General features: G+C 36.1%; 1 long non-coding RNA gene and 1 pseudogene across 1 annotated transcript; one reads left to right on the top strand and one right to left on the bottom strand.

Moving 5' to 3' along the window:
- The first annotated feature begins 4,229 nt into the window (after nucleotides 1-4,229).
- On the top strand, nucleotides 4,230-5,092 carry LOC112661642 (keratin, type I cytoskeletal 18-like; annotated as a pseudogene).
- Nucleotides 5,093-9,029: 3,937 nt separating this feature from the next.
- Nucleotides 9,030-20,106, bottom strand: LOC112661850 (uncharacterized). Its single transcript, XR_004811087.2, has 3 exons — nucleotides 19,971-20,106; nucleotides 15,492-15,608; nucleotides 9,030-15,099 (listed from the first exon to the last, which is right to left on the bottom strand). It is a non-coding gene; the product is annotated as an uncharacterized LOC112661850 (long non-coding RNA).
- Nucleotides 20,107-21,520: the final 1,414 nt, after the last annotated feature.

Raw genomic sequence — 21,520 nt, 5'->3', positions numbered from 1 at the left:
CATCCATCAATGAACACTTGGATTGTTTCCACCTTTCGATAACTGTGAATACTGTTGTTATAAACTCAAGTGTACAAATGTCTCAGAGGCCCTACTTTCAAGTTTTTGGGTTATATATTGAGAAACGGAGTTGCTGGATCATATCAAATTTTAGTGTTTAATTTTTTGAGGAATCATGATATTACTTTCTCTGGCAACTGCACCATTTCATTCCCACTCAGCAGTACACAAGGGTTCCAGTTCTTTCACATCTCCATATGTTTAATAAATTTGATTCTCTATGATATCCTCTTTTTTCATTGATTTTTTTTATGTATTGGTGATTTTTTAAAAATTACATGTCTGATAACTTTCATAGCTGAAGTTATATGGTCTGTTTTTATTGTCTGCTTTGATTTCCATTTTTTCTCACCTTCTTCCCCTTCAAATTTAGTAATATATCCGGAAAAGAATTAATCAGATATAAAATATTTTAGAAAGGGCATGTGGTTGTAAAAAAATTTTGCAAATGAACCTGAATTTCCAAAAGACTGTCTCCATTAAACAACGAACAAGGGCAGCCTGGGTGGCTCAGGGGTTTAGTGCCACCTTTAGCCCAGGGCCTGATCCTAGAGACATGGAATCGAGTCCCACTTTGGGCTCCCTGCATGGAGCCTGCTTCACCCTCTGCCTGTGTCTCTGCCTCTCTCTGTGTCTCTCATGAATAAATAAATAAAATCTAAAAAACAAACAAACAAACAAAAATCCACAATGGATATTTAAAGGGACCGGGTGTCAGGAGAACTACGATAGAAAATTAATAAAATCACTAAGTCTACAATGAGTCTTTTCATGGTGAGAAAGAAACAATGTTCTCACAGGATTATCTTACACACAAGAGATCTATCATCAGACCTCACCACTGCAAAAGACAGAGAAAGTTGTTTCTGTTAGGAAGCCAGAAATTATAGCTGAAATCCCAAGTATAACATTCTGGGTTTTTTCTAGAAAACCAATAGGAGATTTTATATAGAGATAGACATAAAGATAGGTAAATGGATTGATAGATCAATAGGTAGGTAGGGAGATAGATGATAGATAGATGATATATAGATAGATAGATAATAGATGATAGATGATTAGATAGATAGATAGATAGATAGATAGATAGATAGATAGAGATGATAGATAGACCTACCTAAAGAAATTTACCATAGGAAATTGGCTTATGTAATTATGGAGGCTGAGAAGTCCCAGGATAGTGGATAGTACAGTTCTAGTCCCCAGTCTGAAGGCCTGAGAGCCAGAAGAGCCAATACTGTAAGTTCTAGACTGAGGCCAAGTCCAAAGGCAGGAGAACAATGTCTCATCTCAAAGACAGGCATAGAGAGAGAATCCTTTCTTATTCAATCCTTTCTTCTACTCAGGCCTTCAGTGGACAAACACCTTCACAGACAAACCCAGAAATAATGTTTAACCAAATATCTGGGCACTCACTGGTGGCCCAATCAAATTGACACGTAAAATTAACCAGTATATTAGAATTTTTTTTACAATCTTTTTCTTTTTTTACTTTTTTTTTTTAATTGAGGTATAATAGCTAAGATTTTACTTATTTTGGGAGGAACCAGATCTGGAAAGCAAACCCTTTCGTACTCATTTGCTTTATCGCGCTTTGTTTTGTTTTTATCTCAGGATATAAAGTTATTTGTTTTCTCTGACTAGAACATGATGAGCACACTGATCGGTAATTCAACATGAAAGGAAAGCTAAGTGTCAGTTTTGCATCCATATACCATTTGTAAGTTCATATCTAGCCCTGGAACAGGGTGCTTCTGTTCACTGCTAATTGGCCCACTTATAGTAGATGGGAAACTTAGACTGTGACATCACTAACATTCTAGCTTATTAGGTTAGAGGTCATGGAGTGCCCAGATTAACCACTATATTGATAGCTACTATATCTATTTTGCCACCAAATCTTCATAACACCTCAAGGTGACACCTGGGTCTCAGCAACACAAACTCTAAAGATCTGTTTTCAAAGATCTAGTTAATCAAAAGATTTACTAAAACAAAAGCAATGTTACAGTAATGAAACATCAGGCTATGATTACCTTCCCTTAATTAAACAGTTAAATAAATTAGGTGAATTTAATTTAAATTAGGTGAAATATAATTGACTCTGGAACAACGCAGTTTTGAACTGCATGGGTCCACTTATATAGGTTTATTCAGTAAATATAGTATAGTATTGTAAATGTGTTTTCCTTAGGATTTTCTTAATAACATTTTCTTTATCTCTATCTTACCTTATTGTAATAATATAATACCTAATACATCTAACATACAAAATATGTCAATCAACTGTTTATGTTATCTAGAAGGCTTCCAGTTAAGTAGGCTAATAGTAGTAGTTAAGCTTTTTAGGACTTACAAGTTATATGCAGATTTTCAACTAGAGGTAGTGGGACTGAGTTGGTGCCCCTAAACCCTGTGCTATTTAAAGAGCCAACTGTAGTTGAACAAATTACTTTTTATAAATTATCCATCTCAAAATTAAAATTTTGTATTTCATATATATAGTATATATATGAAAGTTTCATATATATATTTTATATATATACCATATATTTGTACATATACTATATTATAGTATAGTATATATATACTATGTATACACTTCATATATAGTATATATACAAATATATGAAATATATATAGTTTCATATATATAGTATATATATTTAATTTCATATATATATATAGTATTTCATATATATTTAAACTTTAGAAGATTATTCTAAAGAGAGATGCCTGATGCCTGGGTGGCTCAGTCAATTAAGCATCCAACTCCTGATTTCGGCTCAGGTCATGATCTCAGGGTTGTGAGATCAAGGCCTGCATTGGGCTTTGTGCTGGGCCTGGAGCCTCCATAAGATTCTCTTTTCCATCTGCTCACCACTTTCCAAGAAAGAAAGAAAAAGAAAGAGAGAAAGAAAGAAAGAAAGAAAGAAAGAAAGAAACAAAGAAACAGAGAAAGAAAGAGAGAGAGAAAGAAAGAAAGAAAGAAAGAAAGAAAGAAAGAAAGAAGAAGAAAGAAAGAAAGAAGAAGAAAGAAAGAAAGAAAGAAAGAAAGAGAGAGAGAGAGAGAGAGAGAGAGAGAGAGAGAAAGAAAGAAAGAAAGAAAGAAAGAAAGAAAGAAAGAAAGAAAGAAAGAAAGAAAGAAAAAGAAAAAGAAAATTAAGGAAATTCCTATGCTAGATAATGAGGGTTCTTCATCATATGAAAGAATTTATCTCTCAAGATTATTTCTTAAAAATATATTTGAAAGAACAAAATGTTCCATGATGAAATCATAATAAAATCTGCACATTAGATATGACAACTCCTATGTAAAACATTTCTGCAAGAATTCCAAAGGCTCTACTAAAATGTCTGGCATTTCTGTAAAACCTTAGTAGATATTTTTGGTATAACATAACATTACCTCAAAGAATTCCACAAGCTGTCCCTCCCCACATCTGTTAGCAAAGTTCTTGTCAAATATGGGTCATGAAATGTGGCTGAGGGCTGCAACTCTTTCAGTCAAAACTGGTGATGTAAAGTTGTCATATATTACAATTGTGTCCCACAAGGGAACTAGGAGAGTATTACTTCAATCCCTTTAAAATTCCAGACGAAGAAGTAGATTTAGAGAAAGTGGAAAGATGTTAGGTTTATACAACTAGTTAGTGGCAGAACTAATCCCAAAATAATGCTATTCATTAGCTTTAAAAACTTCCGCACAGACATACATTTAAAACAAGTTTATACCCTGAAAGTCTAGACAGGTAAATAGTAGTGATTCACAAGAAGCAGAACATGTCTGAAGCCATCCGAATTTTTCAGTCTATGTAGAATACAACTATGTTTCTTTTAATGTAAAAATAATGTTTTGTATATCTTACCAATAAAAAAAAAAAACAAAATTCAGGCAGAATAAAGAAAACTAATACAGTATGGTAGACACAGAGTCCAGTTATTTTGGCTTTCTGGTTGTTGGTTTTGTTTTTGGTTTTGTTTTCACCCTTGGCAGATTAACACTCCCTGTAGAGGAGACATTTATTTGAGTTTCAGAAGCAAAGAATGACAATATGTGTCCTATGTCATTAATTTGATCAAGTAGAAGTATATTTGTGGGGTGGGGGTAATTTTTAAGAAGTCTAGGAAACAACAGAAATAACATAAGACATCAAAATAGACATTGACACAATGCCCGCGTCGTTCTGCAGATTGACAACGCCCGGCTTGCTGCTGATGACTTCCGAATCAAGTATGAGATGGAGCTGGCCATGCGCCAGTCTGTGGAGAGTGACATTCATGGGCTCTACAAGGTCATTGATGACACCAATGTCACTCAGCTGAAGTTAGAGACAGAGATCGAGGCTCTCAAGGAGGAGCTGCTCTTCATGAAGAAGAACCATGAGGAGGAAGTAAAGGGTCTACAAAACCAAACCGCCAACTCTGGTTGACAGTGGAGTTGGATGCCCCCAAATCTCAGGACCTCAGCAAGATCATGGCAAATATCCAGGCCCAGTATGACAAGCTGGCTTAGAAGAACTGGAAGGAGCTGGACAAGTACTGGTCCCAGCAGATCAAGGAGAGCACCACAGTGGTCACCACACAGACCGCTGAGATAGGAGAAGCTGAGATGACCCTCATGGAGCTGAGATGGACAGACGGCCCAGTCCTTGGAGATCAACCTGGACTCAATGAGAAACCTGAAGGCCAGCTTGGAGAACAGCCTGAGGGAGGTCGACACCTGCTACATGATGGAAATGGAGCAGCTCAACGGGATCCTGCTGCACCTGGAGTCTGAGTTGTCCCAGACCCGGGCAGAGGGGCAGGTGCCAGGCCCAGGAGTATGAGACCCTGCTGAATGTCAAGGTCAAGCTGGAGGCTGAGATTGCCACCTACCTGTCGCCTGTTGGAAGACAGGGAGGACTTCAGTCTTACTGATGCCCTGGACAACAGCAACTCCTTGCAGACCATCCAGAAGACCATCACCCGCAAGATCGTAGACAGCAAGGTGGTGTCTGACACCAACGACATCAAAATTCTGAGGCATTGAGGCAGCAAAACAGGATACCCTTTGAGGAGCAGGAGGTCAATAAATGGTTCAGAGGTCAAAAAAAAAAAATAGACATTGGCAAATCTAAAATGCCATATATTTTTTATTAAATTCTACTATTTCATGAATAAACTGACTGACTTGGCATATTTTTCTCATAACATAAGCACCAAGATATAAGTTAGGGAAGAATGGAAATGTCAGCCCAAGGCTAGCCCACTAGCCCCATGCAAGACCCTTAATGCCTATCCCTACTATTTTGTATTTCTGTACCCAATTCTTCAGGGTTCAAAACCCATCATTCTATTCTTCTTCTCCCCAGTCAGCTGAGGCCCAAAGCTGCTAAGAGGCATCAGAATTGTCCATATCTAAGTTTGCATGGATAGAAATGAATTGTCTCTCTTTATTCCTTCATTAAAATTCCTTTCTTAAGTCTGAAAATTTCAAGTAGATGTTAGGAAGAAAGCAACCTGATCAAATAAATTCAAATAAAGCATGCATAGCTAAATATTAAATATAAACATATTTTATATTTACCTATATAAATATAGGTAAATAAGTTTATACAGTTATATACAGTCTGGTTAAACTTCCCCAGGATTAGGTGTAATTTGAAAGGAGAACCGAACCTTAGCTCAAATGAATTTGCAATTAGCCGAGAATCTGGAATTTCAAACATAAAAGTAACGGGAAGGGGCTGGGAAGGTTATATGGTGGTCTTCATGCTGTCAACTACTCAGCTGTTCTGAGTTGTCATCACCTGTGGCTTTTGAGGCTGGCTTCTTCTGAGCCAGTTTTCATACCAGGGGAGGGGGAAAGCCAAATAGCAGGGCTGCCTCAATTTCAGAACTCTTCCTTTCTTTCATTAAGACCACATTTATTTATGAGAGACACAGAGAGAGGCAGAGACATAGGCAGAGGGAGAAGCAGGCTCCCTGCAGGACTTGATCCTAGGACACTAGGATCTCAACCTGAGCCAAAGGTAGAGGCTCAACCACTGAGCCACCCAGGTGACACCAGAATTTTTTCTGTCTGAGGTCTTTGTGGCTCCCTATATGATAATGCTCCTGTATGGCCTCAGCGCTCGTGATTCAGAGTTGCCTGCTTCATTGCCCTGTAGAGGTTTCTTATGACACGATTGCTTCTCGTGCCTTCTGGGGAAGAAAGTTCTGAGCCAGCTCTCTTCACGCAGTAGTCTGGCTTTGCCTGCAACTTGTCTGTAGAAAGTTATCAGGGTGCTGTGCCTGGTTTCACTTCTGCAGCCTTTCAACTGCTTACAAGGAATGATAACAATTAATTCCGTTTGTAAGATGGGGGCAGGTGAGAGGGTTCACTTGATATGATAGAAGTTTCCTCTAAGGAGAGGTTATTAATGAAAAGATTGCTGATTTGAGTCCACATGTAGTCCTTGAGGAGTTAAGCAATTTCACCTGCTAACTGGCCAATGTGGATGTGGATAATTAAAAGCAGGCAATTCAAAAAATATTAGCAGCTAGCAATTTGAAACCTATAAGAAGGGTGTTGACCTATCTTCACAGTGTTTCCACCCTTTGGGTTCCCTGGAGAAATTAAGAAATATTGGCTGATACTGATCCTTGCTGTAAAGAGCAACTTTTGTGGGTTATTCTGCCAAGAATCTGTTGTTTTAAGCAATTCATGAAGAAGGCCGGATTGGTATGCATTCTCCCTACTTGACTATTTCTGGTTTGAATTATTCCTTGCAACAATCAGTTCTGGCGGAAGGGTGGATTTACAGTGCACTGGTATTTAGATGGTGGGAGTAGGGGGCTGTTTCCAATTCCAAACTATATTGGGGAGTAATTAGTTGCAGTGGAATAGATCGTTTTAGAGATAAGGCCGATGGCTTCCTCTTTAAAATGCTTTTCATCAGCAAGATTGTTTTCTTTTAAATGTAGTCCATCACCCATCTCTTTTGTGTGCGTGTGTGTTTTTCATTTTCCAAACTCTAACAAACAACACTTTGAAGGTTACACTTAAAATAGATGTTTATTTACATGTGTAAAAGTACATAGATAACATTTGTAATCTGACACACCAATGTACAAAAAAATTTATTCTGCAATTTAGGGGAAAATCTTATTTTTGTCTCTGTATTTGTACAATGAAGAATTTAGAACTTTATTATTCTCTTTATTGTTTTAAAACTCTTTGTTATTCATCTTTCTCTGCAAGATAAATTAGTGGCCTACTAACATTCTTGCACCATTACAGAAGTCTTATTTCAAAAAAGTTCAGATCTTATCCAATTACCAATTACTAGAAATAAAACTGTTAACTAGACATTTTTTTAAGGCTTGGTGTTGTGATAGTATCATTTTCTGGAAATTAAGCCACTTACGTAGAACTGTCAAAGAGAACCAGGTTTATACTATTCTTTTGGAATCTGGGTTTACGAAATCCCTAAGATGGTCTAATAAATACCCTCTGTGAGTTGAAGATTTTGTCATTTTAATCTTGGCCTCCCTTTCACAGACATTTCAGATAAACTGAACTATCAGGATTGGAGATCTAAATTGTCCACTTGAAATTCTTGTTACTGAATTATTTATACTTGAAACATAGGTGTTTTAATTAGTCATGTAAGGAATGTATATATTTTCTCAGTACTTTCTCCAGACACCAAACCAACTGAAATTTTGCTTTTCAACATAGCCTACCATAAGAGCAAAATTTTAAATTTTGTAAGCTTGGGTGCCAAGCTGCCAATTTTATAGTTATCCATTATAGTTACAATCTTTTTTTTAAAGATTTTATTTATTTATCCATGAGAGACACAGAGAGAGAGGCAGAGACATAGGCAGAGAGAGAAGCAGTCTCCTCTCAGGGAGCCCAATGTGGGACTCCATCTCTGGCCCCGGGATCAATCACACCCTGAGCTGAAGGCAGAAGCTCAACTGCTGACCCACTCAGGTGTCCCTATAGTTATAATCGAATAATTTCACAGAAATTACACAGGGATGTGATGAAGTTTAAAATGCAGGCTGAATTTTTCATCCATCTTAGCAATAGTCAAAATGATTCCAATAATAGTAATTTAAAAATAAGGAAAAATATTTATTAAACAAATTTCTACTAGGTCTTATGATAAACATTATATATACATTTAATAATGTGTAATTTATCTCCAAATAACAAAGGAAAAATAAAGGACAATTTTAGTCTTCCTCTAGACTGATAGAGATGTGGAGCATCAGAGAAGTCAGACAATATGTCTGAGGTTTTACAGTGAATAAGAAGAAAGGTAATATTCTGTCTGTATTCCTCACCACCACACCATTGGATTTTGTGAATATCATCAGTGAATCCCAGAAGAAATAATACAGTTGATCCTTGAACACCACAAGGGTTAAGGACACTGCCTACAGTCAAAAATCATGTATGAATTTCAACTCCCTCAAAACCTCTGCTACTAATAGCCTACTGTTGGCTGAAAGCCTTAGCAATAATATAGAAAGTCCATTAACTTGTACTTTGTATGTTGTGTGTGTTACATACTGTATTGTACAATAAAGTAAGCTAGATGAAAAATGTTATTAAGAAAACCATAAGGAAAAGACACATAGGGGTGCCTGGATGGTGCATTCAGTTAAGTGACCAACTCTTGGTTTTAGCTCAGGTTATGATCTCAGGGTCCTCGGATCAAGCCTTTCTCTCTCTCTCTCTCACTCTCTCTCTCAAATAAATAAATGTTTTTTTTAAAGGAAAATGTATTTACAGTACTATAGGTTTATTTACTGAAAAAACAAAACAAAACAAAATAAAACATTTAAGTGGACCTGCACAATCTAAGCCTGCATTGTTCAAGGAAATATCTGTATATTAATCCCCTGAATAAAAGAAGTACTTATACAAGTAGATAGAAGGTAGGCTTTTTAATTTTTTTGGGGGGGTGGATTTTATTTATTTATTCGTGAGGGACACAGAGGGAGAGGGAGAGACATAAGCAGAGGGAGAAGTAGGCTCCCTGCAGGGAGCCGGATGTGGGACTTGATCCCCAGACCTGGGATCATGTCCTGAGCTGAAGGCAGATGCTCGACCCCTGAGACACCCAGGTGTCCCAAGAAGGTAGGTTCTAAGGAGAAAAACAAGGTAGAGGATAAGGATAAGGAGGGTCTGGCTTGGGATGGGACTTCCATTTTAAGGAGAAAGGACTACAGCAGCATTATGGAAAAGGTGTCCTTGTGACTTAAGTCCTGTGGCTTTGGGGGTGGGAGAGAGAAGATATCTGAGGGACAGGAAACTTTCAATGAAAAATCCCTAGGGAAGCAAGATTCCTGGAGTGTTTGAGGAGAAGCAAAAAAAAGCCAATGTGGCTGAGTGGTAATAAATAAAAATTGGGTAGTGGAAGATAAAACTAGAAAGGTAAGGGGTGGCGGTAGGCAGACATTCATAGGCCTTCATAAGTCATTGTTGAATTTTGGCTTTTGTTTGGAATTAAATGTGAAGCCATTGGGAGGATTTGAAAGGAGAAATTATATGATGTAACTTGTATCTTGATAATATCACTTAACACCTGTGCTGCAAATAGGCTAGGAGATGTGGGTTGGTACAAAAAAAAAAAAAAAAAAAGTGATTCAGCTACAGTTGTTCAGTTGAGAGATGTCAATGTCTCAGATCAGAATAGCATCAGTGAAAGTGGAAGAAAGTTATTTTGAAGATGTGCTAGTGGTATTTGTAAGTAGATTGTGCCTGGGATATGACAAAAAGAGGAGGTGAGATGGGGTGGGGTCTGGAGCACAAGTGGAGAGTTTGGTGTTAGGCAAGTCCTTTCTTGGGGGTGAAAGTTTGTTAAATTTCAAATAGAAGTTCATCAGTTCAGTGTGAAAATGTTAAGAAGTTCTAGAAGCTGAAGGAGATACAAGATATAAAATGATCATCTGGGAAAGTGGAAAAAGTAAATGGACCAGCAGATAGTAGGATTCCCCAACAGCTTAAAGTTGAGGATTGTAAATTTAATATGAGATCATATAGCAGAGTTTTGTGTTTGATTCCAGCCCCATTGAGACACAGGTGCAGGTATAAAGTATTTGGAGAGTCAGATTTAACCGGGTTGGGGTTTTGCCAAAGAATTGATTATGGGAAAGAGTGACAAAGCAGTCAAAAAGTATATTCAAAGAAAAGCTTTTAGTTGATTATAGAACTTAGGCTCAGTAAGAAAAAAAGTGAGAACATTAGGTAAAGCAATCATATAATTTATTTTCTAAACTAGGGCACTATTCATTCTTATACTGAGATAACTAACAGGTTTAACCCAACACTCTCTTATGCAAACCAGAGCATATGGTCATTATAACATGAAGGGAAATTGGACAAGGAAAAGACCTTAGGATTGTTGGACTCAGAGCCCTGGAAGGGGCGGGCAAAGTGGGAAGTGAAGGCAGACAGTGATACTTGAAATTGATAGTATAGAAGGTTTGCAGTTGTTAACAACAAAATCATGCCTACGTTTAAAAAAAAAAAAAATATCATGCCTACGTGGATGAGTGGCTGAGCAGATGGAGGGCAAAATAATTGTAAAGGAAGTCAAAAACAGAGAGACTTATCTATGGAAAGGTCCACACAGTTGTTTTCAAGCACAAAAATTAGGAAAGGAGTACTTTGGAGCGAGTGGTATTTACTAGAGGCTAATATTTTCAGAGAATTAAGGGCTTAGTTTTAGGATCAGTAGATACTTGCCCAATATACAGTAGATAATGTTATAATATGAAGACTTGATATTTAAAACTGGGGGAATTTAGAGAGGAGGAAGTAAGATATGTCCCAAAGCTTTAAAGAAGCAAAGAAAGCAAAGAGCATGCCTACTCATCTCTAGGCCCATAAGACCAAGTTTGTTGGAACGACTGAGCTGCCACTTGACCCCACAAGAGAAGCTGTGTGCCAATGAGCCAAGCTTCAGAGCAAAACGGTAGAGAAAACTGTCATAAATCTATTAAGGTTAAAAGGAATTTGGCTGTGTCATCAGAATGATGGGAAGGACGAAAATAATGCTGAGTGGGAGGGATGGAAGTAGGGAGTGGGAAGTGGGCTCAGAATAACAATGTATGCTCTGGAGGGAGATTAGACATAGAGGAAAATGAGACGACCGACATCTCAGAGATAAAAGGGGTGATGATATTGGGCCTTTCAGTCCCAAGGCAGATAATTATGCTCAATCTATTTTCAGCAAAAAGAAGCACAGGGGTAGAGATGTGAAGGATGGGCTGCTGGCAGCCAGTCCTCTTCAGAACAGAGGTATGGTCCTACCACCACCCTAATATATTAATTGATTTCAAAAAACACTTTCAACCTTGTACATTTTCCATATTTTTTATCAATTAATATATTAGGGTAAAGTTTATTACTGTTAATAGATTGATAAATGATGCCCTTGCAGGTAATATTTTTATTTAAAATTCAATTTTATTTCATTTAAAGCCTTCTATTTTGTTTAAACCCAAACATTTTCTGGAAGGACATATCTCTGAATTTAAAATCGTGACGTTGTGTAAAAATCATACAGAAAAGCATCGTACGTTGCTGCATACGCAGACACATAATGCTTTGTAGTAACTAAATCTATTTTGTTTTGTATTGTATTTTAAGGAGTCTTTAAGACTCTCGGTTTTTTAATCTAAGAAAATAGTAATACAATTTTAATTTGGGGCAACATTATTACCTATTTAAATATTTTAGTAAATGTAATGCCATTGGAAAAAAGTCATTTAATTAGCGTATATTTGAATAAATTATTAATTAACAGACACTGCATAATACATTCAATTTTCTAATTAAAAAACTCTGCCAATACTTAATAGTGTGTTACTTATTTTAACATATTGAAAGCTATTTAGACTAAAACCCTAAGTCAAGGGGAACGCAAATATTTGGATGACTAATAACAGCAAAGGAAAAATTCAGTTTGGATACCTCTGCTTTTTCATTCAGACAAACAGAATGACAAAAATAAAGTTGTCTGTGTAAATGTATGGTTATTAACTCATTTTCAGTTACTCCTCAGGACAACTGATATTTTATCTCTGTGTTATTTAGCCTTTGAGGGAGAAAAACAAGAATGAATTCCAGGTTATATAACTTAACAAAGCAAAACAAAGTTCACATAATTTTGTAAAAAAAGAATAACTGGATCCGTACATTTAGTCGATGGCTAAGACCAGTGATTCTGCATTCCTATGGTTTCCACTTTGACATTGTTATTTACTCTTGATTCTACAAAACATTGTGTACATGTTTTTTCTACGTTTGTTATCTTCATAGACCTTGCTAATAACTTAAGAATTGTTCTGCCAATACATTGTCACAAAATTAGTGGGTGATAGTCTAATATCTGTTTCAAAAAAAATGAATATGAAAATAGATTGGTTGTAAATATATGCTTTAACTAGTTAAGTAGAGGGTTATCCCAAAGTACTCACAAATGACTATGCTGTTTGCTGTTTTTAAAATATGTGTTTTATTATACTTTGAAGAGTAGAGGATCTCTTTAGATGCTGTCTTAGTATGAATGCCAACAGGAATTGCTTGTGGCTAAGACATTCCTTCCCACACAAGCCCCAAATGCCAGGGCAGATGTCTTCATAACAGGTTAACATCTCCCTTAAAATGTCCCCTTGCTCTGAATGGCCAGTGTGAAATTTAAAAAGAGTCAGAGTAGGATGTGGGAAAGCAACAGTACAAAAAAATATGTAAATAGCTTCCATTCTTCACCTAATTTCAAATGCCTAACTTTGGTTCACTACTTCTTTCCAATCTTTGATGAAGAGAAGAAAAACTATCAATCGGGTTCTTTCAAGGAATTATGGAAAAATTCCCTCATCAACCACTTCAGATTTGTCATGTGCTTTATTTTTTTATATATATCCTATAGATATGATGTCAAAGACCCATCTATATCATAGGTAATAAATATGGTTCCAGAAATTCACTGTGGAAGCCAATGTAAAAATATTTTACCCTTTATTCTTAGCTTGGGTGTTGGGATGGCGTTTCTGCTGGACGATGAGTCTCCTGAACACTTCCTCAGTTGTGAGTTTCCTAAACAATCTTAGGATTGCCTGCTTATAGCAAAGCATAAAGATAAGACAAAATGTATTCTCAGCAGTTGATATAGCCTGTGTCTTTTAGACAAGATTCAACAGCTAAACTGTTCCCCATTTTTTTTTTTTTTTTACTGTTTTTGGACCTCTAGTCTTAAGAGGGTATGAATGTCTCTGGGTCTCCATTAAATTTACTAAGATTCTTGTTTTAAAGTTAGGGAAGTAGATAAGGGACTAGGAAAAGGTGTCTTGTTACCCATAAGTTAATCATGTGAAAACTTTGAGCAGGAGCTATTAGGCTCAGGCAATTGGTGCCTTCAAAATGGAAACATTTTGTAAACTCACCCAGCTTTCTTAGGAACATATTCTCTTCCAGAATCTTCCCCTACACACACACACACACACACACACACACACACATGCGCGCACACGTGCACACACACACACACTTGGTATTTCAGTAATAAATGATACAGCCATCACTCAGATTTTTCTAATTGCATATCTCAAAAGAGAGTCTCTTCCCACAGTAAGTGGAATCTGAGTATAAAGAGGAGATATTGTGTGAGCTACTGACTTTTGCTTAAGCACTTCTAACAAGTTTTTAAAAGATTAGTATTACTAACTCTATCGGTTTCCAAGGGCTGCCATAGCAAGCATCATAAGCTAAGTGACTTATGCAACAGAAAGTCATGCCTCACAGTTCTAGAAACTAGAAACAAAATCAAGATGTCAGCAACATTAGTTTCTTCTGAGGGCTATGAGGAAGAATACAATCCATGCCGTTCTCTTAGTTCCTAGGGGTTTACCAGAAATCTTTGGCCTTCCTTGGCTGGTGGCAGATTATCTCCAATCTTCATATGGTGTCTCCCTGTGTGCCTGACTGAGACAAAAATCTCCCCTTGTTACAAAGTCACCACCAGTCCTATTGTACTAGGAGCACCCCCTATTCTAATATATCCTCATCTACAATAATTACATCTGCAATGGCTCTATTTTCAAGTAAGGTCACACCATAAAATGCCAAAATTTAAGACTTAACTGTATAAATTTAGGGGAGACAAAATTCAAACTCTAAAACTGACCAATAGATCCTTGGAGGTGGCAACTCTGATTCATCATCTGATGCTGTTTCTAGTCTCCCAAGTTCAAGTTTCTCCATTCCAATTACTTATTTATATTTGGAATACTGCACTCCAATGCATTCTTATCTTCTCTTTGAACCAGAGCATTTACTTATTTATTCAACAAAAATTACATTTATTAAGCATATATTATCTTCTAGGCACAAGAGACAATGTGTAAAACAAACACTGAATGCTTCCAGCTCTGATAGACATTCAAATTTGAAAGTCAAGAGAGCTTAGAGAATTTTGTAATTGAGAAGTTTTAGATATTAAAGAAAATCACATTTGTCTTCTACATACAGAACACTAAGGAAGAAGTCAAGAACTTGTTTACTTGAAATTCCGTGCCTTCCCTAAAGTTTAATTTTTCATTCTTAATCATCAGTTTAGGGGACAATCTGACATTCCAAAGGGAATAGTTCCTAGCAAGAGGAAACAGACTGCAAGAGTGTATTTTTGAGGGCTCACTGAGCATCTGTGGTCCAGCAGCCACAGACAGATTTTTTTTTTTTGCTTGGATTATATCCTTAAGACCTTGAGCAAATGTTGCTCAAAAATGTGAATGGAGAAGTTTCACTCTAGAAATGATTTTCCCTTTTATGCTTTGTTCTTTGCCACAAGCAGTTTAAGAAAACCATTCTTCAAGAGGCACACTGGGATAAGATTCAAATGGACCACAGAGTGAATGGAAATCATGCAAATAAGGAGGAAGAAGAAAAATGCATTAAGTACCAAAATGGCAACAAGGATACAGAGAAGCTGGACAAGACTGGAATCTCTGTCTTCATGGTGACGATGGTCCCAAGGTGAGCAGAAAGATCCAATTCTTAAAATAAGAGTAGATAGCTTAAAATCACTATTTGTCATGGGTTATTAGGAAATATCTGTATGAAAGATATCCTTCATTTTGAATTTTTTATTGTTTACAATAAAAAAATTTGACATTAAAAAAAAATAATGTCAAAAGAAACTAGTTTCATTCAAGAAAGACCTAAAAGTTTTAAGTATCTATTTCATTGGTATTGGAAATTCCAATGCAAGAATATTTTTTTCATTTTCTAGGAGGGTCTAATGCAATAATGAATCATCTAGGACACAAAACTGAGACCCTACAGCATCCCAAGCTGAAAGCAGTTAAGAGATGTTTGTCCCTTGGTCTGAAAGGGAGAAACATTAAAAAGTCATTGATCTTGGGAAGGGAATGGAGCCATAGCTTACCTTGACTAGGTATTGTCATGTTTTTCTGCAAAATGAATACAGCTGTCTTCACGTCCACCAGAAATGCATGAAGGCTCCTTTGATTTCCTGTGGTTGGAGACATACGGCTACTTCTGGCTAATAAATTAGAGGTAGAAGTGCCATATTTAATTTATTTGCCAATCCAAAGGCCCACCCCACCCCATCCCACCTCCAATCCTACCCACACTCTTTGCCCAGAGGGATCTCCTTTTCCCACTAGCATAACCAACAATGTTTAATTTTGGTTGTGCTCTATCAGCCTGGGTCTCTGAGCACAGTGAGCAGAAGACTGCTGTTGACACTACAATATACATATAGCATGAGCAATAAATAAACCTTCAGTGATTTTAGCCACGAAGATTTTGGTGTTATTCATCTTCATAGCTTTTATTAGTCCATCCAGACAGACTCCATAACCATATCAATATTTGACATTAGTTGGATTTGTAATTCTTTCCAGTCTTAGTTGTATAAGTTTACATTCTCATTATTGTTTTAATGTGCATTTCTCAGATGCAAAATATTCTGTGTATCTTACGATATGATTGTGAGATTTTTGTGTTTCCTCTTCAATTTTGTTATTCATTGATACTTCCCATTTTATATTGCTATCATTATATGCATTGATTTTCATGAGTTTTACTCATGTTTTTTGTTTTTTATTAATCTTTCTTAACTTTTAGGCATTTCAAATATTTTCTTTCAGCCTAGTAACTTATCCTTAACTTTGTGCTGTCCTTTTTGGAAAAGAAATCCTTAATGTCTATAGCATCAAATTGTTAATAATTTTGCCATTGGTGTTTTGTTTAAGAAATCCTTTCTGATCTCTAGGCCAAAAAAATAGATTCCTAAAAAAAGAAAGAAAGAAAGAAAGAAAGAAAGAAAGAAAGAAAGAAAGAAAGAAAGACAAATAATGAATTGCTACTTTTTCTTTTAATAACTTTATAGTTTTCTGCTTTCCGTATATACTTCTTTAATCAATCTAAAGTTTTATTTTCTTCCATAGAAAGAGTACTTTTCTCAACACCATGTATTTAAACAATCTCACCTTTTACCATTGATTTATAAAGCCAGGTTTCTTGTGTTCTAAGTTCTCATATATTTGCAATGTGATCATTGACTCAAATTTGTTAAATAGTTTCCCTTGGGGATCTTATTTGGCAAAAGCAAGAACATCTTGCTTTTGTATTTCATGGCTGGCAGTGCCCACCCATAGCAATTGGAGCAATGCAGATGAACACAAACACTTCCATCATTGTATAAAAAACATTAGTTGATAATCTCTTATACTGGATTAAATACATTAGCTGAACATGAAAATTGCATGAATATTCTACACCATGTTAGGAAGAAGTGACATATAGAGTGTTTGGTTTGAGCTCCTAGAAGCAAAGCCAGAGATAAGAATTTATATAGAAGGAACTTATTTTTGGAGGTAAAAAAGCCCTGGTAGCAAAATTGGGAAGACAGAGAAGACAGATAATAAATGGTAGCTACCACTGTTGGGACTGGAGCTTAACTTCACTGGGAAAAACTCTGGGATTCATTGCAGAATACAAGCTTTGCAGTTATACATGAGGGATGAGGGAGCTGGTTATTTTCAAACAACAAAAAACATTGTTTCAGAGCTGTATTCCTGGTCTTCAGTGGGCAGCAAAGGAGTTCCAGCACCAGGAGAAATCTCTTTGGCACAGAAACTCACAGCTGATAGTATATAGGTACATGGTGTGTGTGCACTGAGGAAGCAAGGGTGAACATAGATCATGACCATTTAGCTCTATTTAATAGGAAGGGAAATACAGGACCTTACAGCAGGACTTCTCAAGTTTAATTAATAAATGTACCCTTTGGAAATACTGACAAAAACCCTACAAAGTGAATACTGTTAATATTCCTATTTTATGCATGAAAACACTAAAGTATAGATAGAGGTGTTGGGGATATATCCTAAGATTTCAGAGCCAGGTTTGTTTTTTACCATTTCTTTCAGGAATTCAGATCACTGGGATATTGAGACTTTTGGTATAAGTATTTAATTGCTTGTATTGATCTCTCACTACATTTGCAAAATACTCTGTGTGGAAAAATTTTATATGTGTATATATATATATATACATATATATATATATTTATTTATTTATTTATATGTATAAAATCACATCAATAGTGAAAATGTTTTATTTCTACAAAACGAAAGAAACAAATAGGTAAGATGTGAAATCCAAATGCCAAATTACTTTATGGTTGAAATGTAATAACACAAACAGGAAATATTATCCAAGCAGAGAGCGGACCTCATATTTAATGTTCTCTCTTCTTATTTCCTCACATTACCCACAATGAAAATAGTATTGCAAAGCTCTGACCTAAGAAGCTATTTACCATACTTTGTCCTTAAAATCTCTCAAATCAAATCTTGGGTTTTGACTTTTTAAAATGTATACACAATGACAGCTTTTGAAAACTATTTTCCCCATGCTAGTGTTTAGTTACAGTCATTAGCTGCTCTTTCTTAAAAAGAATAATACAGTGTGGCAGATTATCCTCCTGTTTATAGGACTTTAGATCCATGGCCAGCCTGTTTGCAAAATAGTCTATGTTAGACAGTTATGGATGTTCTCCACCTGTACCTTTTCCCTTGGGTTGATAGTAGGCTCTGAAATTCTTCTCTTGGATCTACTATCTGAAAGCTAATAAAAGAAGACAGGGGCTCCAGGGTGGCCTAGTCAGTTAAGCATCTGACTCTTGATTTCGGCTCAGGTCATGATCCTAAGGTTGTGGGATTGAGCCCCACATTGGCTTCTGTGCTCAGTGGGGAGTTAACTTGTCCCTCTCCCTCCTCTTGCTGGCTCTCTTCTTACTCTCATGATCTCTAAAATAAATAAATAAAATCATTAAAAAATATACACATAATGTTCTTTGTCATAAGAAGCTTTTAAAATGTAACACACTAAAATTTTATAGTTTTTTTTAATTTTTATTTATTTATGATAGTCACAGAGAGAGAGAGGCAGAGACACAGGCAGAGGGAGAAGCAGGCTCCATGCACCGGGAACCTGATGTGGGATTCGATCCCGGGCCTCCGGGATCGCGCCCTGGGCCAAAGGCAGGCGCCAAACCACTGCGCCACCCAGGGATCCCAAATTTTATAGTTTTAAAAAAAAATTCCCCTAGGGAAAGTGATGTTTAATTACCAATATTTCACATATTTCTATCCACATTCACATGACATGAACTCCAACCTGGAATACTATAAATGACATCATTGGTGATGCAATATATCTTTATTTGTGTGTCTTTGTGTATGTGTAAGAAAGATATTTTTACAAAAAGAACCTTATTTCATCACTGAAAAATGTATTCCATGCTGTTGTAGATTGCTAAAAAAAGAGAATTGAGGTAATGCTCCCAGAATAAAACAAAAAAACACCTAGCAATTGCCAGATGTAGAAGTTGAATTCAGGATTACTGATGCTAATGTTAATGTTACATCAGGTTCTTCCCAATAAGCCATGTTTTAGGACCATATTTCCAAGTGAAGTATGGGACACTCTCAATTTAAAATCCAGCCTGCATATATAATCTTATGCGAGTTCTTTCCGATGCCTGTAAGTGATCATTCATTTTTGGGTATTTGCTTCTCAAATATGTCTACCAAGTGGGGCATAAGACAGCATTTAACAAAGATGAGATGTTTGTGTGATAATTGCTACAAAGAATCTCTCTCAGGAATTCTTACCAATGAAGTAGAAAAGGAAAAATATGCCATAAATGTGCCAGCTAGAGAATACGTTGGAAAATAGTTTGTTCTCAGAAAGTAAGTGGTAATGCGGGTGATTGCAGGGACTAGTATTTTTTGTACACTGCTGTTACTTACATATTGCTTTAAGCCATATTCTGCTAGGGAATGGCACACATACAAAAAGCTAAAAGACATCATCTCTGGTTTCAAGAAACATGCACACATACACACACATGTGCAGACATATAATCACTGATGATTAGTGAATAATTAGTGCAGACATGTTTTAGAAATTCAGAAGAGATAATTCTGTGGCCTGATAAACAGTAGTGGTAATTTAACAGATTCCTAAAATGAGATTTCTTAAGAAAGCAGCAGAAATAAAATAGAGGTTCTTGATAAATTTCTCTCCAAAAAAAATCTATTCATGGTTCAGAGAGCCACAGGATTCTCAGTAAGATAAGATGCCAATAAACACTGTTTAATAAACACAACTTGCCAGTAAATATTGTTTAATAACAAGTCTTTATTTCATGCTGGATACTCCCTGAAATCCAAGGACAGAATGCTGGCAGGGCCATTAATGAAGAGGTTTAGCATCATCTAATTATATTGCAGAGACTGTTGTTATGCCACAGACATGTTAAAGGGACAAGATGATCATTTTATGGGGATGGGGTAGGCAACGAAAATATTCTAACCCATATAAAGTTTACCTGTAATTGTCAGATGGCATTCCTTTATTAGCAATTAGAACTCCTCTAAATTTCATTTGGCTTTTTCTCTTCAAGTATCGTTTGGCCATCTGTTATGTCTTCTTTGAAAAATGAAATATCACCTCATATCTGTCAGAATGTCTATTATAAAAAAAGATAAGAAACAACAAGTGCTGGCAAGGATGTGGAGAAAAGAGAACCCTTGTGCACTATTGATAGAAATGTAAATTGACGCAACCACTATAGAAAACAGTATGGGGTTTTCGCAAATAATTAAAGTTACAAATACCAGGACACTTGGGTGGCTCAGTGGTTAGGTGCCTGCCTTTCTGCTCGGGTCGTGATTCCGGGATCCAGGATGGAGTCCCACATTGGGCTCCCTGGGAGGAGCTTGCTTCTCCTTCTGCCTGGGTCTCTGCCTCTGTCTCTCTGTGTCTCTAATGAATAAATAAATAATTTTTAAATCAATCAATCAATCAGTAAATAAAATTAGAAATACCATATGCCCCAGTAATTTTGCTACCAGATACTTACCCAAGGAAAACAAAAACACTAATTCAAAAAAATGTATGCACCCCTATGTTTGTTGCAGCATTATTTACAATAGCCAAACTATGAAAGCACCCCAAATGTCCATTGATAAATGAATGAATACAGAAGATGTGGTATATATACACAATGGAATATTACTCAGCCATAAAAAGAATGAGTTCTTGCCATTTGTGACAACATGGGATGGACCTAGAAGATATTATGTTAAATAAAGTAAGTCAGACAGGAAAACACAAACACAATATCATTTCACTTATATGTGGAATCTGAAAACCAAAACAAATGAACAAACAATCAAAGAAACAAATGAAAAAAACAGACCCTTAAATACAAAGAACAAACTGGTGGTTATCAGAGGGGGAGTGGGAAGGAATATAGACAAAATAGGTGAAGTGGATTTAGAGATACAAACTTCCAATTATAAAATAAATAAGTCACAGAGCTGAAAAGTACAGCATAGAGAATATAGTCAATAGGATTGTAATAATGTTGTTTGGTGACAGATGGTGACCATGCTGATTGTAATAAGCATCGAGTGATGTGCAGAACTGTCAAATGTATAGAATTGTTGAATATGTTGTGCACCTAAAACTAATAATAACATTGTATGCCAATTATATTGTAATAAAAAATAGGTAAAAATAAAAATGATTGGTGTGATTTTTTAACCAAATCAAGGTATTTTCCAAATAGTCATAGTAAGGCCTGTCAAGTGGGAATTCTCTCAATCTAAAACCAAGGAGCACTATTACAATAATAATAATTATTATTAAAGAAGTTTAGTTTTAAAGTCTGATTCTCTTTCAAAATCTTTTGCTACTAAAAAAAAAATATTTTGCTACTGGTGAGAGTTTATATCACCATCCTCACGGGGGCTAATCATTCACTTGAAAAACAACTGAAAATATGTATTTTGAATATCTACATATGAAAGAATTTGGGATTAAAGCAACTGCCTCTTTACCTTGAAAGAGCTGTGTGTTTGAAGTAAAAGTATC

The sequence above is a fragment of the Canis lupus genome, chromosome 31 (assembly GCF_003254725.2).
Source record: "Canis lupus dingo isolate Sandy chromosome 31, ASM325472v2, whole genome shotgun sequence".
In the NCBI taxonomy this organism is placed as follows: Eukaryota; Metazoa; Chordata; class Mammalia; order Carnivora; family Canidae; genus Canis; species Canis lupus.
This window is presented reverse-complemented; position numbering and strand designations above follow the sequence as displayed.